This window comes from Peromyscus californicus, unplaced genomic scaffold, assembly GCF_007827085.1.
Source record: "Peromyscus californicus insignis strain IS unplaced genomic scaffold, ASM782708v3 Scaffold_18__1_contigs__length_77618521, whole genome shotgun sequence".
NCBI lineage: Eukaryota > Metazoa > Chordata > Mammalia > Rodentia > Cricetidae > Peromyscus > Peromyscus californicus.
Window position 1 is genome coordinate 7,931,992 of NW_026294480.1, and position 15,230 is coordinate 7,947,221.

A 15,230-nucleotide genomic window follows, 5' to 3' on the forward strand; every position below is an offset into this window, starting at 1 on the left:
CTGCAGGTTAAACTTCTGGCCTGTACGTGATAGCGAAGCCTTTGGAGAAGCATCAGAGTAAAACAGAAATTATCCATAGGTGACACAGACTTAATGGCTGTAGTCAATTTATTACCACCATTAATAACATTGGAATTTAGGAGTACAAGTCCCCTGTTAGAGTACAGCTCATCTTTATTTCATAAGGGTTTGATCAACGCCTCCTTCGAGGGTAAGATAAGCCTCCAGGGTCTTCTTATGGGGCATATGTTCTTTGAAATATATATATTCATAACATTGTACCTCAGCAAACTCAAGCGAAGGTGAAACATCTTTTCTAATTGGATGGCTCTTCCTATAGAGCTCTCGCCATTCCATTGAGCTAATTCAAGAAATAAACTGCTTATTAAACAGTTACTTAGAGTGTCTTTTTATAAAGTAAAAAAAATAACCCTTTTTTATTGTTCTGGGGCCTTTGTGAAATCTCAGAGATAGCTTTAGGTATCTGACTTTTTTTTTTTTCTGAACACACCACCAAACATAAATCAAGAGTTGGTGGAGGAGGTGCTGCATAGGTAAGCCTGGCTGGATCATGGTCCCCGAGAAAGAACTGCACAGTAATGTATGAAATTAGACTGAAATGAAATATTTTGAAGTACAAGTAAAAGGTAACACACTCATAAGAGCCATAACTTTTTCACAAGTAAGAAAATTTCATGTCTTGCTTTTTTTTCTAACAACTAAGACATAATAAAGTCAATCATAAAGCACAGAAAACTTCCTGTGGGCACCGATTCTCTGCTACCTTAACAAATTTCATAAAAAGGAATGAGTCATCTTTTATCTTCTAAACTAAGGTCTTAATCAGTAAACCAAGGAAATAAACCCATCAAAATGAACAGAGAGTTGAAATTTTTAACTTCATTTCTTTTTATATATAACTTGCCTTCATTTCAGATTTAACAAAACTGTGACCTAAAGTCTATAAAACGTTAGGAGTTTGGACTAACTATTCTGTCTGTAAATTTATTTGGGGACACTCTAAGAATATCAACTTACATATGTATAGCCATCTCTGTATATAACAAGATTAGAGCTCCCTTAATTTAAGAGATATAAAAATCTAATTTATCAATGTCCTCTGGAGTGGAGAAATCACATTCATATAGTGAGCACTCAAGGCTTTTCTCAGCTATGTACACACAAGGACATGAAGCCACAAAAGGACATCAGCTTCAGTACTGAATGTTAGCCCCAGTAAAGGGTAAATACAGACACACTTGAACTCCAGTCCATCCCTCAAAGAGTTCCTCTCCTTTCCGTAAATTCCCAACTGACTAGAGCTCAAAATAGCAAAAAGGTAAGGATTGAATGAATACACTGCTGTCTCTCACCCAGTGGAGAATGTATCTCTATTGTCTCTCCGCAGACACCAACCAACCATCACAGAGAACCAAATTCCCAGTAACTGTTGCCTGCAATAGGGTACGAAATAGCCTCGGCATGAGCAATTCTAGTGGGAGAGTTAGGGCAGAGTCAAAAAGACAAATGACGTAAGTTTTCTCTCATTGGTTGTTCCTAGATTTCATGTAGATACCTAAAATCAGGAAGAGGGAGAAAATATCAAACAGAGCATCAGCAATGCTAAGATTTTATAGCCACTAGGAACTCAGAACAAGAAAGCACACACCTAGGCTGATCCAGTGCATGAGGAATGCTTGTCCAGTAACATAGTTTGTCATATAAATCTTGGTGCCTCATTGAGATTCCCAAACTAGTAAGTAATTTTCAAAGGGCTTTGTGACTTTCACATAAATTAAACATACATGAAAGGTTTTATTTTCTTCATTTACTCATGTGGTAATTGTGGTAATTAATATTTAAAGATCTGACCCAGAACATATGATCAAGCTACACAACTGACTGTACGGTATCAGGCGTGAGCTGTCAGAACGGAAGATGTCAAAGCAGACAGGGATGACACACTCTTTGATCTACTGGTGAGACATCCTATCTGTCACATGCTCTTTGAAATATCTAAAATAATTACAATTACTTAAAATTTGGTTTTTGTAATTGTCAAAATATATTGGTTAAATAATTTCGATAATCAATGGATAACTATCGGTCTATTGTAAAAGTGCATTGTTGTATTAGAGGCTGTAATTGTAGACTGTTTCTATACTGACCAACCCCATCCTCTGGCAGAGCATGGGTCTTCAATTCCCAGCACCCATAACATTCAGCTCTCAATGGGCTGTGGACCTGGTGCCCTCTTGTGGCCTCTTCAGGCACCCACATAATGTGTGCATAGATGCACACATGCACATATATTAAAATAAGCAAATCTTTACAAAGAAGAATGAGAAAATAGAAGATACAAATAAAAGAGGTCATCACTACTAATTGTAATACATTAAAAAAACAACACAATGAATAATGATATACCATGAATTTGATAACTTGGTTGTAATAGAACAATTTTTTAAAGAAAAAACTCAAGCTATCACAGCTCACTCAAGAGCTCATTCTCCTCACCTCATTTCTTCCTCCTTTCTGGGTTCTAGAGAGGGAGTAGTAGGACATAGTAAATATCATCTCAACAATATGGTCATCTAAACAAGAACAGCATTTCATGTGCCAACATGGATGTAGAAATTGTACAAGAGCCCACCCCTAGATCAAGAGAACAGGCAACCAATGGCTATAGAGAGAGGGCAATTCAGCCCTCTTCAAGGAGGAGACATAGATAGGTATCTAATTCCAAGGGGACAGCCCTAAACACATATACATGAGAGCAGCACTAAATGGATTTTGCAGGTTGATATATATATATATATATATATATATATATATATATATATATATGTATAGATATATGCAACAATAGTAATTAAAGAAGAGGTCGTGAATTTGAGATGGAGTTGGAGAGAATGGGAGGACATGGAAGGGTTGAAATGTTGTAAATACAGTACTCATGTATGAAATTCTCCAAAACAACAAGTTAAAGAACTCACCTAGGAGGTATCATTTGAATCTTCCTAATGTATTAGGTAAGTTATGTAAATAATATTAAGAACATTCTCAAACAGGAGGTAGGTAGTCAACCTGGATTCACTGGTAAATTCTGTAAAACAGTTCAGGAAGAAATAACATAAACTATCTGCAGTCTCTTCAGGGGCGAGGAACAGCCAGCACCACCCTAACCAGCAAAACCTAAGCCCTAACCAGCAAAACTAAGCCCTAACCAGCCAAACCTAAGCCAGACAAAAAAAAATATTATTTTTTGAAAAAAATGATATCTACATTATAAGCCTAGATATAAAAACCCCTAGTATTATATATTATAATTTTATATATATAATATATATTATATATTAGCAAATAAATCCAGAAAAGTTATAAAAGAATGATATGTCACAGTCAAGTAGGAAATATTCCAGGTATCCCAGGCTGTTTCAAAAGCCAAACATATTTTTTTTATAATCTACCAGGTAGAACTAGACAAATAATAACAACATGTAATATACCCATTGATGCAGCAAAAGCATTTAACAAGTTCAAATACGCAGTTGTGAGGATAAAAAACCAGAAACCACCAAGAACATTTAAAGTGGAAATAAATTTTCTTTTTCAAAATTTGACTTTAAAACATCTAAAAAATACCATTGGTGACCTCATGTTGAAAGAGGTAAAACCTATGTCTTCTGTTAAGTCAAGGGAAAGGTGAGGTAGCAATTCTCGGCACTTCTTATAAACTATCTTGTGAGAAAGCATAACTATTGCAATAAGAAAGAAAAATAAAAGTTATTCTGGTAAGAAAAAAAGGAAATAAAAATGTCTTCATTCATTCACGAGTGATGTGCTGATGTAGAATAGTGTCCAAGAAACTACAAAATCACAAAATAAACCCCAAGAATCAGTTAAGAGAGGCCCATGATGTCATGGATGCAGTGGGCACATCAGAGGCAGCCGTTATCAAGAGCAATTGACCTTCCACTGTGGAAAAACGTTAGTCTAGACAGACAGACACAGCCACTCTAAGAAGTTCATGACCAAAATGAGTAGACATCCACATTCCCCCGAGGAATGAATAGAACTCTACAAGAAGACCACATGCGCATTTTCCTTTTTCTTATTTTTATACTCCTTGAGAGGAAAAACATGGGATAAGAGTCCGGTATTAAAGAACAAAGGACCTAAGTAGAAGAGATGGACACAACAGTTACGTGTGAGTGTCAGAACAAAAACACTCTACCGTTTAATAAAGGAAAACATAGCTGTGTGTCTGCTTTGTAAAATGGTAAGTTGGGAGACTCCAACCTTTGTGTTACTATAAGAGACAGGAAAGATGAAGGAAATTGTGTTCAAGTTTTGTTTTCCAAGCGATATTGTCAACATTTGCTTTCTGCCTATGCATCCAGTATGAACAATGGCTGGTTGTCATCTCCTCTAAGCCGCATCCACCCTAGTTTGAAGTCGTTTTGTTTAAACTTGAATGCCTGGGCTCATTTATGCAGCGGGCTGCGATGCTCTGTGTCTGCTCTCCGATGACGTGTGTGCACAATCAAATGCCAGGTTTGCAATAGTTAATCGCCGCCCTGCTGCTCAGCCCTATAATCACTGCAGAAAACCAGGCGCAACTGTGCAGACCTTGTCTTAGCCTCCCTGCAGGCAGTTTTCATGTAGGAAGCTCGGTTTATTCTTCTTTAGGGGGAGTCCCCACTGAACAGATTTCCACAACCCTGAAATCTGGCAGTCCCCGCTCCCCGATCCCAGAGCCCTTTAGAACTGTGGCTTAGGAAGCTGTTTGTCTAAGTGGCAGCACTTTCAGGCTGGTTTTTGCATGTCCTCAGAGCTTCTGTCATCCGCTCATCTGCCACTCTATCCTCCAAAGCATCAGGGCTCTTGACCAGCCACAGTAGTCCACCACAGTACCCAAGTCTCCCCCTCCATCTAAGATGAAGAGACTCTCTCCAACCTGAGGCTGGCAATAATCAAAGAAAATCCACCCAGCAGGCCACAGCTGCAGGGTCGGCTTTTAGCCTATCTGAACTCTTTTATGGTTTCACCTCTACCTACACATCCCAAACAACAGAAGAAACCTAAGAAACTAAATACCCGTTCAAAGCAATTTCTGCACATAAAGGCACAGAGCAGGATATTATGCCTTTTACATCTTTTGGTAGATTCAAAGGATCCAGTCCTAGGTCATTAAAATCACTTAAACCTGGCTTCTATTACGAGCTTTGCAAGGAAAAGGATATTAAGTTAGAAAACATTCCAACCTACAATATGTCACCAGCCAGGCATTTATTCCCAGGGATGAGGAGGTTGCTGTGTGTGAGTGGAGAGGCACAACTAAGTGAATCACAAAACAAACCTGGGAACCTTTATTTTTCCCAGAATGGGTTTCTCTGTAAAAATTTGCAAAGACCTGAATCTTGTCCTTTTGTTCCCCATCTTTAGAGGATAACTGGAAAGCTACTAACAGATCTAGACTTGACACCTGCTACTTAGAATTCTAAAGGGAAGAGGTGATAGAGTTCACACCAACTGAGGAAGACATTCCAAGCCAGCCTCTTTCCCTAGGGAGTGATTTGCAGCTGGTCCTTGTGTCTACCTCATTCAGGAAAGGATCCCTCTGGGATGAGATACTTTGCCTAAGTTGGAAACAAACAATTCTCCAGAGTATTGTTATCAAAAAGAAAGGGGAAAAAAACAAGAACAAACAAAACAACAACAACAAGCCCACCTTTCACAGCCCTTCCTCAGTGAAATTCTTGTCTACAAACACACATCAAAATAACTAAAGATCACATTCCAGCTTCTTCATACGTGACCCATTCAGACAAAAAACAAAAACAAAACAAACAAAACACATGAATTTGCACAGCCAGAAGACAGCCCTGAAGGGCAGGTTAAAAAATTAACTTTTTGTTTTTCCTAAAATAGCATCTATTTTGAAATTTTGCTTAAGCTTACCCTCCGGAGAGTCAGTTTTGAAGGAGTTAAAATTCAGCAGAAAAGGGGAAATGAAGAAACTTTCAAAACAGACGAGAAAGGTGGCAGTAGAAATGGTCTGTGTGAGGGAAATGTCTATGGCAGCATTCACTCTGTGACTCAATGGATCGGAACCAAAGCCTGGAAAAGGAACAATAGGAAGTTATAGTCTATAAACGAGCCAGATGTGCTCATCAGAAAACCTGCTCTGCCGGGGCACGGTGGGAAGATCACGAGAAAAGACAAGTGAGGGAAGACAGGCATCGTGAACCTGCTACACAACGAAGAAGTCAGAACCCCAGTGATGGGGTATTCTCCTGTGCCAGGAAAAAAGAAGTAGGAAAGAAACATAGAACACCATTTTCAAATGAATCGCCACATGCTCCTCGCTAGTCTCCAAGAACACTGTTTAGCTAGTAAGAAAATATGGAAAATGGAAGTTAATGTGTGTAGAATTCAAAAGGGAAAATAATGCAAGAACCTAATTGCTTCACAATTTAGAGATGATAAAATAGAAGACGCAAGAGATTCAAGGGGAAACTGAAATGACCTCCTAAGCCTTTATCTCACCTGGAGTTCCACATGACGGCTCTTCAAAAAGACAGAAAACGTGTGTTTACAGTCAGATGTGGGATGTCCAGCAATCCTGGAGCACAGAGATGACTCGAATCTGACAGATGTAAAACAGGTTTAGAAAAGATTAAATGTGAAGTTCAAAATTATTTTTCACTAATTCACAATGGTTGAAGTCTTCAGGATTAAAATAATCTCACCTAGCACATTTGAGCTGCTCCCAACAGTTCATTAAAATACCTGTAAAGACAACAGTGAAGATTGAAAATCCATACTTTCAAAAAAATTGATACTCGTGGCAGACAGCTTCAATGCAGGAGAAGTTTCTGCTAAGAAAAGGAGATATTTGAAAAGAATGAGAGTGTGCTCAGATGTTTACAAGCTTCTATACAAATAAACTCAGCCTCACAAATGGAGGAAAGCATCAAATTGTTCACTCTCTGTGTCCTCCTTCACAGAAACATTTTGTGAGCTACAAACTCCTCCGGATGAATCCACCAGGAGCTCATGGTACAGGACCTGCTCATCCTGCTTCTAAAAGCCTTGCCTAAAGATCTTCTGTAGGCCAAAGATGTTAAGCAAGATATCTGCACAAAGTTGTTTAGAGCATTTTTCAAAAATCAAGTGAAGAAATTGGCAACTACATGAACATCCTTCTCACAGGAAGAGTTAAATAAATCATGACCTATCCATGAGACCTAGCATAAAAACTAAGCTTCAGGGAAAGTTAGCAATGAACATGTTGGAAATAGGACATCACTGATAAAGAGTAGAAATAACATTTATTTAGAGTATGATGTAAGTATGTTGAAATCTCTCCCTCCCTCCCCACAGACACACACAGACACACACACACAGACATACATACACTCACACACACCAGAATAAGCATAAAAGTCAACAAACAATTTGTTCCCTGGGTGACCAAAACCCAGTGACATATTAAAATGTCTATACAATGAACACTAGGCATTAGTCTTTTTTATAATAATGAAAACAACATAAATAATATTTAAATAAAAGAAATAAACAAAGTGTCATCATCAGGTTAAGAACAATACTGAATTTTGACCAAGACTGATTCTTGTATTAACAAAGACCAGTTCATCACTGGAATCTGAGCATGCCTTCTGGGTGCAATGGTATAGAATAATTTAATTAAAACAATATATCACAACTGTCACATTCAGCCATAGCACAAGGTAAGTATAAGCCAGTGCTAGCCTGATCCAAGCACAGGCAATGGAAGTAGCCACCGAGCTTTCAAAACTGAACTCTGAAGCCATAAAAAAACATAGGGTGAGGAAGTACTGTGTCACTGGTCAGGTGACATGGGCGACCCTGGAGGACAGTCTGTTATGTGACATAAACCAAGCACAGAAGCACAATTACAGCACATCCTCCTCCATATGTGGAATTTAAACAGGTTGATCTCAAAAGAACGGTGACTGACATTGCTTAGTTACCAGGGGCTGAGAAGGCAGGGAAGAGCTTGGATAACAGGCTCCAAATCCATGGGAAAAGACGAGTAAGTTCCAGAGGCCTATAGCGTAGTAGGCAAAGGTCATTCCGAGTGATTTACCCATTTCAAAGTTACGAGAGAGGGCTATCCATTTCCCAAGACAAATAAATGAAGCCTTCTGATGAAGGGACTTCCGATTGTTCTGACTAGACTATGACACACTAAGTGTGTTTGGTGGTTTGAATGAGATATCCCGCCCCTGTCTTGGGCATTTGGATTTTTGGTCCCTGGTTGGCAGCACTGCTGGGGGCTGTTGAGGAGAAATGGCCTTGAGAGAGGAAGTATGTCACTGCAGGTAGGCTTTGAGAGTAAAAAACCTCACATAGTTCTAGTCCAACATGTGAGTCTTCAAAGTCCTGTGCCTGCCACTTGTTACCACGTCTCTGTTCCATCATCGTGGACTATTAACCCTTTGGAACCATAACCCCAAATAAATCCTTTCTTCTATAAGTTTCCTTGGTCATGGTGTTTCATCACAGCAATAGAAAGACAACTAATACAGAAGTTGGTACCAAAGAAGAAGCTATAGGCATGACAGACCCGACCATGCTGCTTTTTGGAGGAATGTAAACAAGTCACCTTGGTCACGGTGTTTTACCAAAGCAATAGAAAAGTAACTAATATAGTATGCTTGTAAGTGCCACACCAAATATCACAAATTTGCACCATGATAAGTCAACTAATAAGATAAAATTTTAAAATGTGCTTTCTGATCAGCATTCCAATGGCCCCTTGTCTACAGGCTTGGGAATATGGCAAGCATAGAGTTGATCTTCAGCACCCTCTATCATGGAGAGGATTACTCCGAATGCAGGAAATGACTCTCTCTTTGATGCAGGCCAGATGGCATGGTTAGCACGGAAGAGGCCCTTCATCATGGTGGCAGGTTCACAAACAGCTAGACACACAGAGATGAAAATAATAGAAGACCTAATACAAGAATAAACGACCCAGCACCTAATTCTACAGTGAGTTCCCACATCAGTGCCCCTGGAATAAATTGAGAGCATATCATTAAAACTGTGTTTTCACATCCCACAAGGACATAGGCTAGATCACCCAAAGAAGAGAGCATCAATATGTCAAATGCACATGTAGGTGGCCTACGGCAATAAGAAATAGGCTTTCATTTCATTCCATTAATATTTTATCTGAATTGCATTTCCTCTTGTAGTCTGTGATCATAGTAGGCTGAGTTATTCACAGTCAGGATGCTACTTGGCCTTTTTAGATTTATTCATCATTGTCTCCAAATAAAACAGTTAAATTTTATGCAGCAATACAGCATAAAAAGCCAAAGATCTTATCATGTGTTTTCAAAAGTAAATCATTGTCATCCATCCAGAAAAGCAACATAATGGGATATTTAAATTTTGTCACTGAAAACCTTCAACACATGGAGATAATGCTGAATATGTAGGTGTTTAATATTTTTTTAATGCAGAAAGATGTTAAATAAATATTTACAAGTGTTTACTTTAAAATCAAAATCAGTTACTGTGTGAAGCCAAAACATGTAGGAAAGGGGTATTTAGAATATTTTCTTTTTAAATTTGAAGCTGGCTAAGGATCAAGACTATAACAGACTGCAGGCATGTCTCAGGGAAATAGCAGAAATACTGGAAGGAGGCAAGAAGGACAAAGATTAAAAAAAAAAAAATTACCGAACAGGCTTTCCCACCTAGATCCATTTTGAGATCCTCCCACCCCAGGATCTCAGAAGCCACCTTGGCTAGGTGACTCTCATAGCCCAGAGTGGTACTATGACAACAGATGAATATCCATCCTCCAGCCTGGGGTGTCCCCCAGCACACAGCTGTCAGCTGGACACAGTCAGGGCAGTGCTACACCTTCCACCTCGGTGGTGAAAGCCTTCGTTACTGATGCCTGGGTTTCCAGACTTCTCCTACACAATATCATGCACTGCAGGACTGATACAAAACAGAGGCTACCATGTCTGTTTATGAATGCAGTCAACAGACACAGGACACACAAACAGGAATGAAGTACCACGTGCAGGGTTTTGAGTTCCACACGGGCAGCTGTGTGTAGATGACTGGGGGTTGGGAGTTGAATTGTGCAGAAGCTGCAGAATCCTCCAGGGCTTTCCTCCCCTTCCCTGCTGCTCCTTCTGGCTCTCCTCTACCAACCTCCTCCTTTCACAGAGCTGTGAGGTTGGCACATGTCAAGCTCAGTCTTAGGCACTCTTCTCTTCTTCCACATGCTTTCTTCCCCTCTGTCAAATGCCATCCACATACGGGAGAGTCCATGCACCCAAAGTCCCTGTGCAGCTATGCATAGCCTTAGTGAGTGGGTCCAACTGCTCACCCAGCAGAGCCGCAAGCTTCCAGAGGTCATCTCCAACCCACATGCGAAGCCTATGATTTCTGCCTCCAAACGTTTCTTTTCTCAATTTTCCCATTATACAAATGTCATCAGGACCCATCTCCCAGGCCCCAACCTAGGCATCCTCCATCACTAATCTGCATCTCTTTCCTCCTAGGCAAGCCACATCCTGCCTGTTATCTTGAGAGCATATTCTGACCATAAGTTCTCCTGCTTCTTTCTTCATCTGAGCTATGCAGATCTTTTCTGATATGCAGTGTTGCAGACAGTACCGTCTTCAGTCTGCCAGGGCTCCAATCCCAGCTCTCCCATTTACTAGCCAAGGCAAATCTATTTCCCACTCTCTCACAGAACTGCTGATAAGCTTAGGGTGTGCTGACATAGAGCAAACACTGGCTGACAGGACCCTGGTCCCATCATAGTTTATCTTCCTTGTGGCAGCCAGAGTGAGGGAACATAAACCAGACCTAATCACTCCTGTGTTAAATACTACATTGTCTGCCCTCTTCTGGTTAGTCCACATTCCCTCTTGGGCCTAAAGCATGATCTCATGGTGGCATCTGTTTCCAAGATGTTCCTGAGCCATCCAGGTCACCAGCCACTGGACCTCGTGTTTCACAACACCCAACACATCTCTCCATGAACTCCCTCCCTCTGTGTGTGTGTGTGTGTGTGTGTGTGTGTGTGTGTGTGTGTGTGTGTGTGCATGTGTGCATATGTGTGTGTATCCTTTCCTCTCCCTTTCCCTTCCCTTGCCCTCTTCCTCCCGCCTCCCTCTCACCCCATCCCTGCCTCTTTCTCTTGACTGCCCCCTCCCCTTCCCTGTTTACTTTTCACCCTTCCTCTCTCCCTCCCTCTTCCTCCTGACCTCCAAGTCTCAGCACAGACACAACCTCCAGCTCTGGATGTGAAGATATAAAAGACGCCAGTAATACAGCAGGGACAGATGCAGAGTAAGAAATGTGCACCAGCAAAGAGAGGTCCCAGATGGACCATGGGAAGCTGATGGCCAGACATCTAAGGGAACCTGAACTTCAGAACTGAACTCTGCATTTTACAGCATGGAGGTCAAGGTGACTGAGACAAGGGTCTAAATCGATAGAGAAAGCAATAGTGGAAGATCAAAGGAAAGAATTTGGGAATTTAAAAGGATCTTTATAAAAAAGCAGGTCATGACAGGTGGTGATGTGCAAGCCTTTAATTCCAGCTTTTGTGAGGCAGAGGCAGGTGGATCTCCAAGTTCAAGGCCAGCCTTATCTACAGAGTAGTTTCCGGGACAGCCAGGGCTACACAGAGAAAACCTACCCTCCCAAAAAACAAAAACAAACAAACAAAAAACTACAGGGCATTCCATCAGTGTTGCTTTATAGAGGGCAAGAATATGGGGTAGGGGTAACTGTAAGAGAAGAGGAGGTCTGGTTTTGTTGTTGATGTTTATTCATGCACTGAGATTGTTAAAGCCAGGCTTCTGTGCTGGTGGTAATGACCTTGAAGGAAGTGGAGAATTTTGTGGTGCAGCAGAAGCCTTACTGGACAAAGTTCTTGAGTAGGTAGAGGCATGTGGGGTAGTAAGAGCACTGGCCTTCAAGAGGAATGTGGGCGTATCTCTAGCAGGGGTTATTAACCTTGAGTGTACATCAGAAATCACGGGGGTCAGTGAATGGCAGACAGAACATGTGAACACAGATGATTGCTTGAGTGAGGTATGGTACAGAGTGTGGTGGTCGTAGTCCTTGGGGATTCGAGAAAAGAAAAAGGGCTGGTGAATGAGTCATCTAGGAGAAATGAGGAACAAAGTGAACCAGGGTTCTGTGTCTGACAAGCCTGACCTTACTAATAGCCCATCATGAATTCTACCTCAATGCTGTGATGTTTGAAGTAAGAAGAATTCAATACATGTCAATGTTAATTCCTGCCTCAGATTTCACCCTCCTGCCTTGCTCTATGCTCTTGCTGGCCCTGACATTTACACAAGCCAATTCCTTAAGGTAAATCGAATGAGTGTGTGTGTGTGTGTGTGTGTGTGTGTGTGTGTGTGTGTGTGTATGTGTGTGTATGTGTGTATGTGTGTGAGTATGTGCGTGTATGTGTGGTGTATGTGTGTGTATGTGTGTTTGTGTGTGTATATGTGGTGTATATGTGTGTGTATGTGTGTGTGTGCATGCACGCACGCTCACACTCATGCTCGCATGTGCACGTGTGGTGACCTAGCCACACTAACATGGTGGCGTGACTTCTCAGTAGTTTTTATCTTTATCTTTTGAAACACTCAGTAGACATTCCGTGTCTCTGCTTCTCTACCTAACACAGCTGTAAGGCTAAGCTTTGCATGCAGACTTCCGCATCTCTTTTGGTGACAACCCTACCTTACCAGTCTTCCGATCTTCAAACTTCTCAGTCATCCTTAGCTTCACTAATTCATTCCCAGAAACTGAATACTGTGAAGTCTGCCTTTTTCACAACTTCCAGGGTCCAGATTTTCATCCTTAGCACCAGCCTTTTTTTTTTCTAGTTAGTGCCGCAGCCATTGAACTCGCTTTCATTTTTGATCAATGGTGTCTGATCACAACTCAGAGTGACCCTCCTAACATGGAACCTAAAGCAAACTGGTTTCACTGTGTGGCCAACCACACTCAGGCCCAAACCTCTGGTGCCCACTGTGCCTGCCAGGCCTGATCTGGACCCTCTTCCCCACTGACTTGACGGACTACTCACTCTGACCGCACTAGCCACCCATGCTCCTGGAACGCAGCAGATATAATCTTCCCAGGGCTTGGACCCCTGAGTTCTTTCACTATCTCAGACGCTCCCCCCTTAACCCCCACATAGCAACCCTCACCTCCTTCACATCTTCATCCAAATGTCCATTCTCCACAGGGGTCCCTGGACATGTCAGTTAAGCCTACAGTGACCCACCCTGCTCAGTTTGACTGTCCCTGCCCTGCTGGTCATCTCTTCTTCATGTCTTCAGGTGGCCTTCTCACCTGGGCACCTATTGCTTCCTGACTCATTGCACTTAATGTCTAGCTCTCCCTTCGAATGATATGGATGGATCCTCTCTGTGTGTTTTTCTCCCTTTTATTTCCCAAACACACAGAATAGCTCCTGGCCCATATCTGAGGAATGCATGGTTTTGCCAATATGTTTTCTAATGTGTTGACTCTTTCTCTCTCTCTCTTTCTCTCTCTCTCTCTCTCTCTCTCTCTCTCTCTCTCTCTCTCTCTCTCTCACACACACACACACACACACACACACACACACACACACACATACACACACACATCTATCTATATTCTCCCTTCCTTCCCTCACTCCTCTCTGCCATTAGATAATGAAGCACATGTCTGTGCCTCTGGCTAACAAAGATGTCTTCCTACCCCTCCACACAGACAGACATATAGAACTCATGTTCCCCTGAGAAGGCATCCCTGCCAAGAAGCCTCACTCTCAGTCAGCCCTGACCTTGCTGGGATGAATCTAAACACCGTAGCCCCAGAGCACATGGAGAGGCCCCTTTGCATACCACACATGATATCTGAACTTGGGTTCTACCTGGAGCTCAGCCTCCAGCCACCAGGGAAGGGACATTTTGTCCTCATTACTAATGTACATATTAGTTGGGGATTAAAAATTGTACCCAAGGAACCCAAGCCTTCCTTCCCTGTGACTCAAACATCTCTCAAAGGCAAGAAGCTTTTGCTTTTCTTTGTAATGCTGGAACTATGCATTTCATCTTAAAATGAAAGATCCTTGCTTATAGAAAACATCCTTCGGGGAAAGAGGGGGTGATGCTTATCTGGAAACTCATGGGGTAAAAGGCAAAGCTTTTACAAGCAGCAGTAAAATCCAGGAAACCTTCCCCCAAAGAAGATGAGTAGGGAGGACAGGAACTCTCAGCAAGAGGGAGGCGCGCCCTGGCTCTCGGGTGGGAGTTGCCAGAGCTGACAGATGTTTGCAGCTGTCTCAGTCCTCTGTTCCCCTTGCCGTGTAGAGGCCTGTTTCCTGTCTTCATCAAAGCTCCGCAGCCCCATCGCCTTCTCCTGCCGTACTCCATTGGCTTGTGAATACTCCATTAACTTTCAAACCCAGCCATTTAAATGCTTGCCTAGCCTGGCTCCCCTTTACCTCGAAGAAGAATCATTATAACATGTGTCTTTCCTCCTCTCGTCATTTCACTTAGACATCTGGAAAGATGATCTCAATGATTCTGCTTTAATTCCTTGGCTCTTTAAAAAGGCAATAGCACCAACAGAACAAAGTAGGCTGTGAGATGGGCACTTCATCTAACCTCATCTGCTCAGCTTAGCCTGGGCAGCTGCTCTGCTGGCCCAGCCAGGAGCATCCTCCCAGCCCAAATGGCCTCCAGAGCACATCCATCTGTACTCCTCTGTGAGGCCAAGGTTCTACTTACTATGTTCAGACATGCCAAGGAGGGTCTTTCTCTGGTCTGACATGCAGTGTGAATTCAACAGCCCATATCCTTTTCCCTTCGTGATGAAAGGGCCATCCTGATGTCCTCTAGAATAAAGGAATCATGAGACTTGTGTACAGAACAAGACTGTGCTGATTTTTCTTTTTCTGTCTTGGTTACTTCCAGTGCTTTAAACTGTGAGTAGCAAGATGGTATGGTATCCCATCAGGAAGAATAATGCATCACTAAAGGTCCACACACTGTCACCAACCTCAATTCACGTGCTCATATTTTAGAAAACATCACTCACACAGTGAAGGAGCTAATGAATGCAAAACCATTTGTATGACCCCTCATTCAAGTGTGGAGGTCTATGAGATGGGGTTGCCTAGGAAT